Here is a 17,319-nt window from a genome sequence, read left to right on the forward strand (position 1 = left end):
TAAGCGCCTCAAGGCTGCTTGGCAATTCCATTACACACACCCTAAGGGTAACACATTGACCTTCAGGGAAACTAATGGAAATGGGATCAACACTTATATTTGGAGTAGTTTGACCCCCTACTCCAGCTACAGTGGAAGAGATTGATTTTTGAAGTTTCCAATTTCGTGGCCATTTGAATTGACTAATGATGGAGACATCAGCTCCAGTATCAAGCATTGCATTTACCTCTACAACAACAGTAGAATCAGATTGAAATAGTTGCACACGTAACATGGGACGCTGAGTCATTGATGAGGTGAAGCAAACTGCAGGACCTGTCGATCCAAATCCTTTATCACGCCTTTCTGTTGAGGATGCTGGAGGGACTCCTGGAAGCATTGGTAGGCAGTTTTCCAGTGCTACTACCTGAGCTATTCTACTCCCAGAAGGAATAAAAATTGGCGGATGCAGAGTGTAGGCCAGGATTTGAACAGTTCCTGTGAAATCTGCATCAATTATACCTGGTATTACTATAAGACCTTTGATACTAGCAGAAGAACGGCCAATCAATAGGCCTCCAATGAGACTATCTTGTCTAAATAAAGGTCCTTTAGCATTCGTTGGTATTCTATGAATTGCAGTATTGGTCAATGTTATATCTACTGCTGTCTCCACATCAACTCCGAGGCTTCCTGCGGTGCTTGGCTTGTTGAGGTGAAAGAAGCCTGGTTCACGGTTGGTCGCTGATTGTGATACAGGTTCGGAGATGTTCTTTGTGTCTGGTAGCTGCTGAACGTATACCATAGTTGGTGATTGTTTGTTTTGCTTGCTGCAAAATTTTCCAATCGTGTGGTTCCCATACCGCTGTCTGAGTGTTCATATTTTGAATTACCAGTAGGGCTAATTTTGCTGGAGACCAATCACCTTCTAGAATGGCATCTTTGATGACCCCTGACCATCTGCCACGTCGGAGCTGTGGTTGGTCAGTAGAATCTACAGGTACTTTTGATTGCATTGTTTGTGAAAGGCAAGCTGGTTTTTGAAACTCAATTTGTTCCTTATTTTTCTCTACATTTGACACTCTTAAGTTAAGTTGTTCAAGCTTGTTGGTAATGACTTGCAGTAACTGCTCTACTGCTTGGGGTGAGCCCAATGATGTAGGAGGAGGCTCACAAAAAACTTCCGCGGGTGCTTGCGGAGGCAAAGTTTGAGGCGGCCCCGGCCCGGCCGGTCCGGGCCCGGCCCCCATGCTTTTCTCGGAGGCAGGGGGGGCGTCCGGCTCGGGGCAGGGCAGAGGCGGAGCGGTAGGAGGAGGGCGGCACTCAGGGCCTCCCACGTCCGGACAGTCGACTAGTTGCACTTCCGCCTTCTTGGGACATTGCCCCAGAGACTCGGAGGGGGAAACTTCCGGTTCTTTGTTTACGAGCCGCGCGGTTTCTAATCCGCGTTGCAGATCGGATTGTGAAAGTATTGGCTGAGCCGGGACCCCGCGACCACCCCGAACGGCAGGCAGACCCCACAGAGTAGCCCACAGGCCCCTCTTTTCTTTTGGACGACAAGTTTTATCAGTCCAGGTTTGTTCTGGGACAAGCGCCTCCGCGGCTCTTAGGGCGGCACGTTGTTCCGATTTCAAAACTTCTAATGATTCTAATACGGTTTTCCACAATTCTCTCACAGCTTTAATTTCTTTCTCTTCTTCCCCTCTGATAGTTTTGTCCCACATAGTGTCCCCCACTGATCTCCATTCCGTTGGGGAAAACAAAAGTGGAACTTCCCCAAAGTGTCCCCACTTCTGAGCTAAAAAAATCAATGTGATTAGCTTTTCCTGTGACGATTCAATACCTCTCTTAGAGAGAATAGTCGTCAGCAGTGCCGCGGCTGTTTCAATATCCATTATCTTATCAGCGCGGTCTTAACGTAGGATGCGAGTGGCCAGCTCGACTGGTGCCCGTCTTTTGATACCGGACTAAGCACACTATCCCACACCCCGGCTTGGCTCCGTTTTTATGAACGCTGCTCACCGCAGTAATTTCGATCCGGAGCGATTATGCTTTGCTAACGATCCATCCATCTGCTACCATATGTAGATCCGAAGCGTTATGCTCTGCTAACGAACCATCCTCTGCTACCAAATGTGGCGGTAGCAAATTCGACGAATCCAGACGCCGGCATAAACTCTTTGATCGAACGGGCGGGCCGGGCGAGAGTAAGGAGTCTAATTCAATGTGAATTTACCATCCGTACTCTTTAATGAACTCTTAAACAACACTGAATATCAATGTCCCCGAGACCACGTTTTTCCAAGCCTTATATACTCTATACCAAAAGGCCATGCGGCAAGCGCAGGCTACAATTGGTTACACTCACAGTCACTCATTCCCCCCCCACTGTGGTGATTGGCTGCAGGGCACTGTTCACAGACTGTTCATGCGCAGCGGCAACGCCCCTCCTGCAGCCCGGGTCGAGAGCAGAGCGGCTCCTGTTTACTTTCCTTTTGTCTCTGGTGTCTCAGGGAAATCCTTCCGTGTAGCACAGCCGCATCAAGCCCTGGCTTGTTCACAGCACACAGCCAGAGACTCTCCACAAAAAAAAACCATACAAAAACCTTTGCCCTTAAATTTGAGGCTCAAAAATCAGCAAACATGTCTCCTTGGTACCTTTTTTAACTGTAGAACTAATCTAGTGGTCTGTATTTGTTTTTTTTTTTTTTTTTTATATAAAGGACATGTAGCTTTGTGGGAATACAAGCTCTGCCTGCCTGTAACTGAGCTATGGGGTACACAAGGCAGAGAAGAAATTAAGGGGTGGACAGGCAAACACATTTCTCATACCAGCAGCTTCTCTGGCTTGTTTGGAGGTGCTTAACCTTGTTAAGCCATGAGCTGCCAGACACATCTGTGAGCATGCTGATACTGCTTCGTCTCATCCTTCACCCTAACCATTTGCCATACCCATCTGCCGTCCATCACTGCCAGCCCCAGGCTCACCAAAGCACGTTCAAGCCCTTGTCATGGGAACCTTGTCCCTTGGCTGAAAGAAATCATGTAAGCTTTTCCACAGGAAGGCAAATAAAATGTGTAATAAACTCACAAAATGTGTGCCTTCTTCTCAAGACATATGACAACAACAAACAACCAAGGGTGCCTTGAAGCACACCAACCCCATGGCAGATGGGGTGCCAGGACACTTGGTCCATCAGGTCATTGCCTTGGTACTGCTAGCCCAGAGCAACCTCGATGTCAGGAGTGTAAAATGATCCAGCAAACAAAGGTTTCTGCCTAACAACAAAGAAAAGGCAGGTCTTACCCAGGATGATATGACCTAGAAGACCCTCGAGCAGGAAAACCCTGTGGTTTCTACATCCTGAAAAGGAGGAGCAAGGCCAAGCAGCACACACTGCACCTGCAGCAGAGCTCTGCTCAGCACACAGCTGCTTTGGAAAATCCAGCCTGGCTGTATTTACAAGGCTAGCCCCGCAGCTATTTTTTTAAAGCATGCCATCTGCACCTCACCATGGCATGATGCATTTCACCCCAGGCCCAACAGCAATGGCTTGGTAAACAACAGCATAAAACCTTCCTCTTTATTCTGCTGAGCTTGCTACACCAACTTTCTTATCAGTTTTGTTTTCTTTCCACCCCATCAACACTTTCAGGCTCTGCCTGAAAAGCTCATTTTTTACCTCAGGCCACATTTAAACCCTCCTTGATGAGGATGCCCTACACCTGCTCTTACCTTGATTTCCTCCCTCCCAGACCCTAGGGAGTGATATTTTGCTTCTGAAGTGACTTGAAGGGAAAATGTATATTTAGTCTATTTACAACAATGGATCGCTCTGGTTGTGCAATTCTGAATTTCATCTTCTGGTTAAGACTGAAAAAAAAACCTCATTCAGTCCATTAAGCATTACCTTACAGAGAGTTAACTCTCTGTAATTATGATCCAGTTTTGTTGTGGGGCTTTGTTTTGTTTGTGATTTTGTTTGTTTGTGGGTTTTTTGTTTGGTTTGGGTTTTGTTGGTTTGTTCGGGTTGTGCTTTTGGTTTTGGTTTGGTGGGGTTTTTTTGTTTCCTTTTTTGTTTCCTTTTTTTAATGAATGGAGCAGTTATTAATATTTCCTGTTCAATTGCTGGCTGCCTTTTGGGTGGACAAAGGAAGCTCCTGAAATCTTTTTGCTGATCTGAATCACTTTTCCCCCCACTTTCTTTTCAGTTCACCTGTTAGGTATGCCTGCTTAAATACACATGGCTTTTTCCCTGTTATGTGACCTGCTCCTAATACTGGTTTTCTTCAGGCTCTGTATCAGCTATCATTTTCATTTCTTTCTTAGTCTTTGAACATAGTATTTGTCCTTTGAGATCTATTCTTAAAATAGAGTGTTTGGGGGAAAAAAAATAAAAAGGTAAGAATAGAAATAAGAAATTGTTTACTTTTTTGCAGTTACATTTAGGGGGAAATATTCCACAGCACTAATAATAGTAATCCCAGAGAGGGACAACGAGGGAATCAGGGTCAAGTGGTCTCCATGTACAGAAAACCAAGAACAGTAACTGTCCCCAGCTTTGATAACTCTGTGGTAGCTGCAACAGCAAGAGAACATCTTTTGAATAGATGAAACTTCCTTGTATCTCTCCAAGTTAGTTCCTACTAAGAAAAATATTCTGATGCCCTTCCTCGTGTTTCCAAGCACATACAAGTATGTTTTAAAAGCCTCTTGCTATAAGGAATGGTTTATCACTGTTGTTTATCTTAATGTTTTCCAAAGGATAAGAGCTTTCCATCCCCCTGGTCAAATATTTGATGTTAACGTTTGCTTTGGACAGCGAGGACATTTTAAGCTGTTTCTACCAAATGCAGGGACAAAAGTGGGGGATGTGTGTGTCCCTATCCGAGGGATCATTAGTACAACAGCCAAGGGGGTATTTGAGAGACTGAAAGCAAAATGGGGGACCTGGCACCCACTTCTCTCATGGCAGCTGCCTGCTGCATTTTGCATAATCTTCTTAAAAATAAATGTGAGTGGTTTGGGGGTGGATTTATGGCAAATCACCCAACTACTCTTTCTCCAAGGTCCTCCCAAAGAAAGGTGAAGGTGCTGGTGTATCAGACACAACCTCTCTTCTCTACAGCCACTGTTTCATCTGCAGGTCCTCACCTACCAAACGACCAGCTCTGTGTCTGGACTCTCACAGTACAGAACACTTGCCAACTCCTCCATCTACTTGTAGCGTGTTTCCTGCCTGTGGTCAAAGAGCTTCTGAGAAAGGAGGAATCAGAAACCAGCTACAGGCCAGATGCAAAGGGATTATAACAACGAGACGTTATCAAGAGGCTTCCCACAATACCAGAGCTTGCTTTTTTTTCTTAAATATTTGTGTACTATGTCTCTTACGACACATTTCGTACCATCACACAGCATAGTATTGATTAATAAGAAGCACCACAATGATCCAGACCCTCCAATAGCTGAAATTGCAAAGAAGGGCTATGCCTGATTTAAATGTCATAGCTGTTCTGGGTGACCTGGAAGCAGCAGAGGAAGCAATAATACGTAAAGGATCATGCAAAACAGTGTGTGACACGCAGGGGAGGCCGCCATAAAGAACCAGTGGTGGCTTAGGAAGGGGATATACTCATGCACACTCTGTGATCACAAGCCCATTCTGCAGCTTTCTATCAGAGGGGGTTTAGCAGTACACATTCAAACAATGGTGGGTATTTTTGCAAAGCTGAAAATTCCTGAAAAATAGTTTAATGTCTAATAACACAAGAAAACCACCAAGCTCCTGCATTAAGGCCACTGGGGCACAGCATCACTCTTGCAAGAGGACAGGGGTGAGGACAAAATCTTGCCCTTTATTCATAAGCCCAGCGGGTTCTGTGGGAATGACAGAGAAGTACCAAACTCTTTCTAGAAGAACAAATACGGGTTCTTGTGCCACTCAGAGCTTTTTAATAACCATACACCCACCCCTTCCCTCCCTGGCCCCAGATTCGAAACTCCCAGCCCTTCCTAACTGAAGATTTTATCTTTCTTTGATTCACTAATAAACTGATTATGCTGCAAAACAGACCATGGACCAGACAGGCAAGATCTAAATGAAGCTTTTGCCAATACCCGACTTCCTACAGCTATTTATAATCCCCAAATCACCCTTTGCTTGAACCCCTGGTTCCAGGCAGTGACTCAGCAGTCACAGGGCTCCTATTAGTATTCTCAGAGCATTTCCAGAGCGTTTTAAACTGACTGTCTCACTTGTGCTGTGATCAGACCTATCAGTTTGTGGTGAATTGCTCTGAGGAAGGTTACAAGTCTCCACAGGGACTGCACATGAACTTTGAAAAGTGCATTTCCCTCCGGCAAGTCGTAAATGCTCAGGAGACTTGCTAAAGATCACTCAAAATATATTATTGCATACTTCGCTGCCGTACGCTCATTCTGTGTTATCATATACTTAAAGTATATTAGAAGGTTCCCTAAATACCAAGCGCATTTGCGTGGAATAGATTTGTGTTTTCCAAAGACAGAAGAAAATAGCTTGGTATCATTACAAGATATGTAACACTTTTTCTGCAATTCTGCAGAATGGATTATAAGTCTTTTACAGCGTCTTTTTTTTCTCCCAGCACCAATGACTGTTGTGATAGACTTGAGTTAACTTCTTTGGATTGTTTTTTTCCTCGCTAACAGTCCACAGTCAAAATGAAAAATAAGAACCTTCTGGATCCTGTCTTGATAAGGTCAGATTGTAGAATTTTTCTTTCCAGCAATTTAGCCAGGATCTTTCCTTCCAGAATACATTTACTCAGTAATAAACATCTCCAGACAGCCGGGCTGTACAGACTGGAAACAATTAAGCCAAAATTGGAGAAAACAACACATGAATAAGCATTCCACCTTAATGAAATTAGTCCGAAAAATTCAGGACTAAAGGGAAGAGAAAGCATTTTCAAACTGTATTAATTAGATGTATTTATAAATATCTGTGCTCAAGCAAGCACCTTATGCATTTTTTAATATCTAAATAGAAAATGTGCTGGGAAATTACAAGGCTTTGGTGCTGTAATTCTATGGTCAAGCACCAGGCACACACCAATATCTGGGGTACATGATTTCATGTCTAGTAGGAAAAATTGAGAAGTTCAGACAAGCCTGCCAAGCAACAGATTAGAAGGTTTTGTCTTACTGAAATAGAATAAGCTAAAATCAGCTTATTACAGGAATGACTTAACAATTTGCACTGTGAAGAAGCCTCATCTCTCAGGTAAGCAATTAAGTAAATATGTTTAGCTGTCCCAGCTTGTTAGAGATCCCAGTAAAATCCCTCTGAAACAAGCAGTTTTCTATCATCACGAGCATTTCACCAGATCCTAAATTCCATACTTTTCCAATTTTTGCATAAACGCATTTGCCACTTAGACAGCACACACTTAATTGCTAATCCATCAGCTGTTTACTTGCAGTAAGAGAACGAAAAGCACCTGTGCAATTATTTTTAATTAAATTATCCTCCTACACCTGCTCTGTCCAACATCCTCAAATAGTTTATACATTCTAAAATAGTTTAGAATCGAACAATTACACATCATTTTTGTGACATCTCTTGGTGTGTTTTTCTCCAGAGACTCAAAACTGGTACAAAACGAAACTTGGTTTTATAAAGCATTATTTCAAATTGGAAAGTTCACAGCATTTTCAAGAGGAATTAATGAACGTTGCTAATAGCTGTATCTGACTTATAAGGCATTAGGAGGACACAATCATGAGGAAAGGCAATATATAACCTTTAGATGGGACAATTAGAGATCAATTATTAGAGACAGAGAAGAGCAGTCGAAAGTAGCTCCTTCATTAATCAAAGATTATCTCAAATTAGAATGTTTAATTATTCGCCAAGGTTCTTTGTATATTCTCTTGCACCACGAAAAAAAAAAAAAGTGGTTTTAGAGCTAAAACAGCAAATATTTTAAAGAACAGGTAATACAGTGAAGGTAACTTAACTCAACAAATTACATCAAAGCTGCCACAGCTGCTGTTTTTTAATATACTAAGGCTGGTGGGCATTCTTAACCATTTGGATATCTATAGAAAAAATGTCATAATGGAAATAGCAAGAAAGAAAAACATGTGAATATCCTATGCACTGTAAGGATTTGGGGCAGGGTGCTAAACTCTGATGTTAGATTTGGATTGAACTTGTAGGCACCTGAGTTTTAGGTCCCCAAACAATTGAGCTTATCTAAAATCTGGAGTGGGAGGCAGCACCACAACAGGCTCAGGAAGGGCGATTAGACCAGCTGGTGGGTAGAAAACATTGGGCACCAGCACCTGCGCCCCTGTCACTGTATGGAGAGCATCACCTCCGGTGTCAGAGGCAGGTCTCCAAATGTGAGCTGAAAAACACACCGGAGGTTTGTTCAGCATTACCTTGTCTGGGCAAGAAGCCATCACTGACCAAATCACCACGTATATCCGTACATTCTGACAGTTTAGATGATAGTGGGAGGAGATACACCTGGATTGCAGGAAAGGTCTTTTGCAAATAGGAATTTTTGAGAAACGCAAGGGGAGGAGAGCTTTGCCAAAACCCATTTTGTGTAGGCAGGTGCAAAGTACGTGGCTTGGGAGGAATGATAACACCTGCTCATCCTTGTAAGAGCTGAAGTGCTTGTGCAAGTCCCCTCTAGAACCGTCCTAAAAGCCACCAGCTTTAGGGAGCACATCTTGAGCCGTGACAACATGGACACGAGCAGGAGCGGCCAAGCTGTCCTGTGAAGGCATCGTGACCATCCCAGAGCACAGTTCTCATGCTCTGAGGGAAACGCCATCTGTTCATGATGTAAAGCCTGTTAACCTGGGCTTGTACACTTGCCATTCGTCTCCTACAAAGGAGATAAATGTTCGGTGGGCACAACACAAGCTGTCCATGGGGCTGTGGGCATCTGAGTACCTGCTCATGGATCTTCTTAGGAAGTGTGTCCCAGCACAGTGCCTGGGCAGTTATTCTTTGGTGACAGCAGATACAGATATAGATGGACTCTGGGGAACCAAGCTGTTCCCATTGTGAGATACCTTTCTCACACAATAAAAGCCACAAGAAAACTCTTTTATGTCTTTATTCCTCAGTAAGGTGTATCCTGAAAGTGGATACAGACTTTCTTCTTCTCGTAGATGACATTCTCTCTTTGCAAGGCCCCATCCTTTGTGGGGTAGGTCAGGATGACCCCAGGCATGTTCAGAATCATTTGAACTAGATTTCTGCACAGGTTGCGGCCATAAACCTTTCAGTATAACTCTGCTTTAAACAGAAATGCCTCCTGAGTAATAACTAACTGTGAGATATTCTGATTAAAACCTATCACTGCTTGTGATAAAGTATACAGGCAACTCGAGACAAACAAACAGCTCTCAGTCTTTTTCACCAGCTCTGTCCCTTACCGTTCATCAGTTTACCTGCGGTTATAATGAAGATCTACCAAACACGCACACTTCGATGCAATGATCTACTTCATCACCACTAAAGAAGATGTCAGTGACAGCTGTGGCACATGACAACTCCTGCTGGTTAGTGGATCTTGTGTAGTATGGACATGAATTCAGGCAATGGACTCCTACAGAGTGCTTAGCAGGAGGATCAGAGAGGGGTTCCTCCACAGCTGGACATAAGACAAGGCAATATGGGGGACACCAGGGTGATCCTCGTTGATAAAAAGTGGGATGAATGCAAAAAAAATGTAGGAAAATCCATGCGAACACCTTGAACAGTCTAGAACTTGTGGAGACCAGAGCTTAGAGTCCTGCAACATGTGTTGGCACTGTCACCAGAACAAAACTTTTAACCCTTTCCACACAAAATTGTGATGGGGAAAGGATGTCAAGTGTGCCATCACCCTTATATTTAATTGTTACCTTTCCTCCACTTTGAATTTGTGACATTCTGCTGAATATAAATCAAAATGATGGATAACTAGTTATGCTGTGTGCTTTTTGCTGCAGTTAAAGTCAATTCTTGACATTACTTGGTCTGCTTTTTCTGCAACACCAGGGAAAAAGTTATTTTCGCACTTCCCACAGTTTTCTTAATGCTTTAATCCTTACTGGTGCGAGGACATAACCGAATAGGGTGCTATTTAGAATTACTCAAATGTTAAGCTAATAACAGTGCATGACATAATTACTATAGTGATTTTATCAGAAGCTGTAGCCAAAATAGCTGTCTATGGGAATATCATGCAGACACATGTGAGTAAGTAGAATATTCCCACTTTGTTGTCGGGAAGATTGTTTGTTTTGTCCCAGTTTTTCCCGCATTGTTCCTATTGTCTGCAGTAGGAAAAGCATTCAGGTCTGAGGAAATGGGACTGTGGCATGTCTTATACCTTATCAATTCCTGGCTGCTTTCTCTGCCCTTTGAATCAGCCACTAATTGCCTCGGTGAGAGCGGATTTCAGGATGCTCAAGGTCAGTGCCACTCAACCCAACTGCACCAGACTCGACTCCATTTGTTAATTATTTATGTCTCTTTGCAGCAAAGTCACACCCGCCACGGTGCCCTGCACTTCACTCACCATTCCATCAGGCTTTATAGGGAAGATGCATCTCTCAGGTTGAAGAAAGGAGCTAAAAGGTTGAGGTTCCACAGTCACTTCCAGTTGGTGCAAGACTTGGCTGCTGCTGACAGGTTTGATCTCTGTCTAAATGGCATGTTAATACTCACCCCTTTTTTTTGCTAGCACTGGCACTTCTATAACCAAATCACGAGCTGCAGCTATATATATTGAATTACTGGCTTAATTTTCAGCCATATATCTGCAGGGGTGCTAGAACTCGCATGGACAAAACAGCAAGAATGGATAGGTACTCCAAAGCAGGGTCATTCAGGTATCCGTTGTCTGTGGTATTGCAGCCTAAATTAACCGCTATACCACATATTTAAAAACTCTTAAAATAACCTCATTTTTTTCACATGGTAAATTCCTGTGTTTTTAGACTAGAGAAGCAAAATCTCAGGTTCCTTCATGGGTTGGTTCAGGGCTGTGGCAACTCAATGGAAGGAGTCTCAAGGGATAAGGCAAATTTAAGGCACACACTGTCCTTAGTGTTTTCTATGAGCAAACTTCATGTTGCTCCTTTCTCAGCATTCTGGATCTTAAAAAAAAACACCCTCTCACATATAATGCATAAAGACCTTAAAATTATTCTATAGACCAAATATTTACAGATGAAACCTTTGGTGTGCTAAGTATATCCTCAGTGGAAAAAAATATTGGTATAGATTGAGTTATACAGCAGTATCTCTGAAATTTGAAAGAGTTTCTGATAGTAGATATCATTCAATTCCCCAATACAGACTTAATTTTTGGCAGAAGAGCCAACTCTTAAAGCTGCCCTTTGACTTCAGACAGAATTTGAGCCAAAACAGCAAAATCCAGTTGAAAGTTTTTTTGTTCTTATATCAGTGTGGGAAAAATTACTCGTCCCACACTTTAAGAAAGCACACAATTTACTTGTAAATTACAAAAAAGTACACCAATTCTACCATCTATTGCATGAAAATTGCTTGTTAGCTTAAAGAAAATGCTAGAAATACTTTACATGAAATTACTGTGCTAAAACTAGAGTTTATAGCACTGAACTTTTGTGAAGAGTTATTAAAGGGGGGAGGTCAGTTTTATGATACAAAAGGATACAACAGGTTTTTAAAATGTTTTGCAAAAAAACAAAATGCAGAAGTTCGGGGGATTTTTTACAAACTATTTCTATTTAAGATATACAAATATAAAAAAAGCTATATCTATTGCTGCTTCTAGCTCATTTAATTCATATCAAACCAATGTTATCTGTATAGAAAAGCAGGTTTTTTTCTTCAGAAAACAGAATCACTCCTAACAACATAATACATCAAATAAAACCATTGTAACAAATAATTCAGAGGAAAGCGTAAGCGCAAGTATTGTGTCTATGCTGTTGTACCACAGCAGTAGATCTCAACTCGTTCAATCATTTCCATTCTCTGTGGCATAGAAATGTGTGAGAGGGGCCACAAGAGCCAGGAGGGAGCTGGTACTTGTGCCCGGCATCCCCTCATCAACACTGAATGGAAGCGAGAGGCCTACCTTGACTTCACAAAGTCATTCTTCAGGATTATTCACACACGTGAAAGACTCGCTTAAGCGTGGCTAGATCTGAGGCAGAGGTCCCACCAGTAACAAGCCTCTCCTGGTGGAAAATTTGTATTTCTGATTGAGCAAAGCACTTAAACATGCAGGCTGATCCACGTAAGTCCCTGTAAATCAACATAAATATACAAGTGCTTACAGTCAAGTACATGCACAATTGCTTTGCTGGAACTAGACCTGTATCAACATGGGAGCTTCTTGCCGCTCTGTTAATCCTGGTTTATCGTGTGTGAATCCTGCAGTGCCAAGACAGAGAGCAGGAGGGGAATTTGCAGATATTTGGGTTTTTAACAAAGCAAAGGCTTAACGTGCTTCCTGCTGGTGTAAGCTGAAGAATTTTACACCAGTCAGAGATGGAGAGACAGAGCCCTTAAAAGTTATGTTACCTGACAGTGGTACAGGCTGCACATTTCTGACAGAAAACAAGTTTCGCTTGACATTGGAGGAAACAGTTCCCAAAAATTTAGAACTAAGGACTCACCTACTTATGAGTTTCCACCAGCTTTATCTGCGAGCTCCCCACAATCCTTCTCCCATATAGTGTTGAAAAAATGGGGCCATGACTTCAGTCAGTTGCAAAACAAACTACCTTAAAGTTTTTGCACCTGGGTGCATCTTTTCATTATGGATGTTCAGAGTGTGATATAAAAGGAATCCAATACCCGCCAATAAATAAATAAATAGATAGATAGATAACTAAAACAAATATATAAAATAATAAAGATTGCATTAACACAGGTGCTGGCGCTCTGGTCAGCATTTCAAACTGCCCCAGTCTGTTAAACATATTAACCTACCTTTAAAAATAAAATACCTGCCCAGAGCAATTCTCAATGCATTTCCCATTAAAGAAAACAAACTTGCAGTTCAGCTGTTTAAAAATTGGTTGCATAGGTGATGAGGTATTTCTACTCTATGTCAGATTTCACCCCAAAACGTCCCTTTATTCCTCTACACTCTATTACAAATGCCTGGAAACAGGATTTAGTGCAGAAGAGCTTGATCACAGCTTTACAAAAGACAACGCCATGATTTTGATGTCTCAGAAGTCGATTGGAAAAGCACCTCCCTGCAGGTTATCACAATTTCTTTTAGTCAATATCTAATTTTGTTGTGTATCACACACAAAATATTACTATTTTCAAGTCTCTCAGAGCAATGCTAAGACACAGAATCTGCCAGGTAAGTGCCGGACCTCCCAGCCAAGCTCTCAGCCTCACTGCAGGTTTTTTCTATGGTTCCTATTGTGTAAAAGGTCTATAAATACCATCAATAAAACCTCTTATGTGTCTTCCCACTGCAAGGCTTAGGGATTTCACTGCTGGAGTAGCAACTTTCCTCCCCCAGAAGGTTATCTTTATGGAAAGAAAACAAAAACATATATATATATACAGCTTAAAAACCTCAGTGCCATAGCGAGCACTAGTCATGGAATTGGTCAGAAACTACAGAGAGCGATGGCAACACGGCTGGTGGTTGTGCTGGGGGTGAAGTGGCTGCTGAGCACAGAGCACAGCAGAGGAACAAAGCCAGGTGGCATCTCCTGCAGAAGATGGTGCCTTGCAGGGGGACTGGTTCCCATCAGGAGTCAGCAGCACATCCAAAGCAATTACAATCGTAACATGGGGTTCATTGGAAAATGAGTCCCCAAAAAGAATGCTAGTAATATCTAAGGAAATAGAAGAATTCTGGAAGGGTATTCATGGTGGGAACAGCCACATATATGTGCAGAGAAATAGAAGTTCTTGTTTCAAAATCAGTGTTTTAACATCATCACACTAACAAGTGGTGCTCAGTTTTAAAAATCTGATATCACGTGCTGGACTAATTAACAGCGTGTTGTAAAAAATGTCATTCCCTACTCCACTTTTTCCTCTGACTTTAGAAGGACAAATGTGATTACCAGAGAACACATCCACCTGCATAAGAACATTTTCTAATTATTCATGTGGTTATAAATGACCTCTGGCAGCTCATAACATGATGAAAACTGAAGATGAACAGTACATGCCATTGGGAAAATAGTGCAAATCCTTCCCCGTTTCCCTGAAAATGAATTTTTTGGCCTCGCTATGGCAAAGAAATAAAATTGAACACACAGTTTTATTAAGGGTTAAGATCCTCGGCTGTCTTGGCCACACACATTCAGCACCTCTTCCTGTGCCAGCACCAATAATCGTGTGGTTGAGAAATTATTTTCTTTCTTATCTTTTTAAAAAATGTATCTTAATTTTCAGCCATTGCAGCTCCTGATCCAGGTCACTATAAGGTCATTCAACAGTAGGACCACTGGCTTATGTGGGAGATGCCCATACGTTTTGCACAGAACAAAAAGGGTATGAAGGGATGATATATTCAATGCTAACACGAATTGGCCCTGTTCATACCAGTTGCAAACTTGCATCCTGATTCACCCTCATCTGAGGTAGCACAGATGTCCATATTACATTAAGACCTGTGCAATCTCTCATGTTGTGTTTGTAGCTGTTAAGCACAGCGCAAACACCGCACAACATAATAAAACAAATTGGTTCTGTCTGGAAACGGGAGAGGCAAACTTGTTAGAGAAAATGAAAGTCTCTGCATTTCACTCAGAAACAAGCTTTACAGCTTACTCATAAATATCTAAAAATCTTGTTTTCTAATAGAAATGTGATACAAGTTAATATATTTCATTTCTGGGTGGCACACATAGTATTAGAAAATCCAATGTGTCTCCATGGCAAACCTATGACGCAATGTTAGTTTTTAGTAGAGCTTACCTACAGCAACCAAGTTCAGCCTGGCCCCAGCAGAGAGTTAACTCACTCATAGTGTTTATTATAGCAGCTCAGAAAATAAATTATATCACACTTGTATTGCCATTAAATTCCAGCACACAGTTTTGAGGTAGCAATGCTAAATATTTATGAATTTCTTAGTGTACTGATCTTGAATAGTGCTTATTTCACAAGTTACTTTGACCAATAAGCAGATTAATTTGCAGATGGAAATATTAAACTTTTTTTCTATTATTTCTGTTTTCATAGAAGAATATCGTGATTGTCCTATTCTATTTCACAATAATTATGCTATAGTGGGATAGCTTTAACAATTCAGTAGCCATTTAGAAAAAAAATGCCAAAAATGTATGCAGTTATTAAAGTAACATTAAGTGCTTTAATAATCATTTTTGGTCAGGGCACACACGTTATAAATAAATTCAAATGCCATATTAACCTTAAATTAAAAAATAGAAAAATTGCAGTCAGCAAGAAAATTGGATGTCTTACCAAACTTTGTATTGCAACTTTTAAATTCCCTGAGAAGATTTTACTGGAAGTGATACTTAACCTTTATAAGTCATGATCTTGGAATGGCAAGGTCTACACTTCTATGGCCAGGCCAATTATCTTCAATTAAGCAATAAATGTGCAAGACTTGTTCAGCACCAGTATAAATTCCCTAGCTTTATACTATACCTTCAGAAATATACTAACAGTTAAAAAACAGAATCACCTTCCAGTAACATTTTAATGAAACGCACCTTTATATAACTTCACCATTTAGTACCTTTCATTTAGATAAGGTTTTACCGCAGCCTTAAAGAATAAAACTGCTTGGCTACCCTAATTTGAAATAGAAAGCATATTGCCCTAGTGTCTTATAGGGATCTCTTAACTATCCAACAGGTATATTTCTTCTGGACAACAACCATATAAAAGATTAACATGTTGAGTGTGTTCATTGTAAAACACGAAATTTATTGGAGCAGTTCATTTTTTAAAAATTTACTATAAAAGATTACAATCACCAACCCTGCAGGAACAATGGTAATGTATCTGCAACATAGCTTACTCACGCAGTCCTTCTGTTTTTTGGTATCGAAAAGGTATATCAAATATACCTATTGCAGACACACGCTGAGATGTTTTCTCAAGATGCATCAAAAATGTTATTAAATTTTTCTCAAAAGTAACATATTCTACTGAAGTGCTTTTATTAGACAAATTACATTACTTACAAAGCTATAAAATAGAGTCTGAACAGGCTATTCTGGCATTACCAGGGCACAATAGAAAAGATCCAAATGGTAGGAGAAAAGTGGGATGCAGTGTTCCCCTGACTTTCACTGGGTGTGTATGAGCCACTTATATCACGTTTTGCTTTATACCACAATCCCTGCTTGCACAGAAGTTTTAGAATTCACAGAAAGGCTGTTTTGCTTTCCCTGACCCCCAAAAATATTTATTGTGTAAGAAGAGAAAGCAACACAGTAAAAATAAACCACAAATGATTTTACAAAATGCAGCATGGCATTTACTACCATCTCATGTGCCTTTTAAGCACACTTATTCACTTATTCCTCCAATACGTGTTTCCCAAGGTGAGTCTTGCAAATCACACTGAAATAAAAGGTCACAGTAACCATGTCCTTTCCTTACTAACTGATGAGACCAATCACTTTTTATACCACTTCTTATGCATAGCCACTTTTTTTTTCCCATCAATGCATTTCTTTACAAAACTACAGGACCAGATAAGTCCTACTACATTAATATCACATTCACTGGGCTTCACCTGGGTGATGCTTTCCAGCCCAAAGACACCAAGATAAATTACTAACGGGTTTGAGAGAAGAAGACTTTGAGGCAGGACTGGGCACAACAGCGCTGAGAAGGACACCAAGGACCCTTAGAGAAGCACAAGGAAGCTATTGGCTGCTAAATGATAAATATCTCCAACAAGGAGGCTGAAAATATCCTTGAGAAAATAAAAAGAGATAAAAGGAGAAGCAAAGCCCCAAGCAGGTCCAACCTTCAAGAAATTTCATCGACTCTTGACAAGAGACAGAGAAGAAATGCAAAACCATGATGTGTGTACCTGTACTGCCGGGATTCACTTGGTCACACTTAGAGTAAACTCCTCATCTTTCCAAATTCACATTTCCAGTGCAATGGGTGGGTCTCACCAAAAGCATGCTGAGAACTCCAATCTGCCAAACCTGCAGGAACCAAGGTTAAAATATCCAAAATATTTGATGCTACTCCTGCATATAAGTCCTCTGCTGTTTCATACATTGTTTTCTGTGTTTTAAATTGCTATTTGTGTGTGAAATAAGTGCATGTTGGTTTACTGCACTGAGAAATCTGGGTTTAATCACGCAAAAAAGGCAGAATG

The 17,319-nt window shown here is 41.3% G+C and overlaps 1 protein-coding gene across 4 annotated transcripts in view; it reads right to left on the reverse strand.

Moving 5' to 3' along the window:
* The window catches only part of KYNU (kynureninase), a 95,002-nt gene that overhangs the window by 64,845 nt on the left and 12,838 nt on the right, over positions 1–17,319 (reverse strand). The window contains exon 2 of one of the 4 annotated variants that reach the window (XM_071810726.1): positions 17,023–17,143. The exons of the other annotated variants lie outside the window; for them this stretch is intronic. The gene's annotated coding sequence lies outside the window, so the exon portion shown is untranslated. The remainder of the gene's footprint in view (positions 1–17,022; positions 17,144–17,319) is intronic. 4 annotated transcript variants of the gene reach the window in all.

This window comes from Patagioenas fasciata, chromosome 7 (genome assembly GCF_037038585.1).
Source record: "Patagioenas fasciata isolate bPatFas1 chromosome 7, bPatFas1.hap1, whole genome shotgun sequence".
Taxonomy (NCBI): Eukaryota; Metazoa; Chordata; class Aves; order Columbiformes; family Columbidae; genus Patagioenas; species Patagioenas fasciata.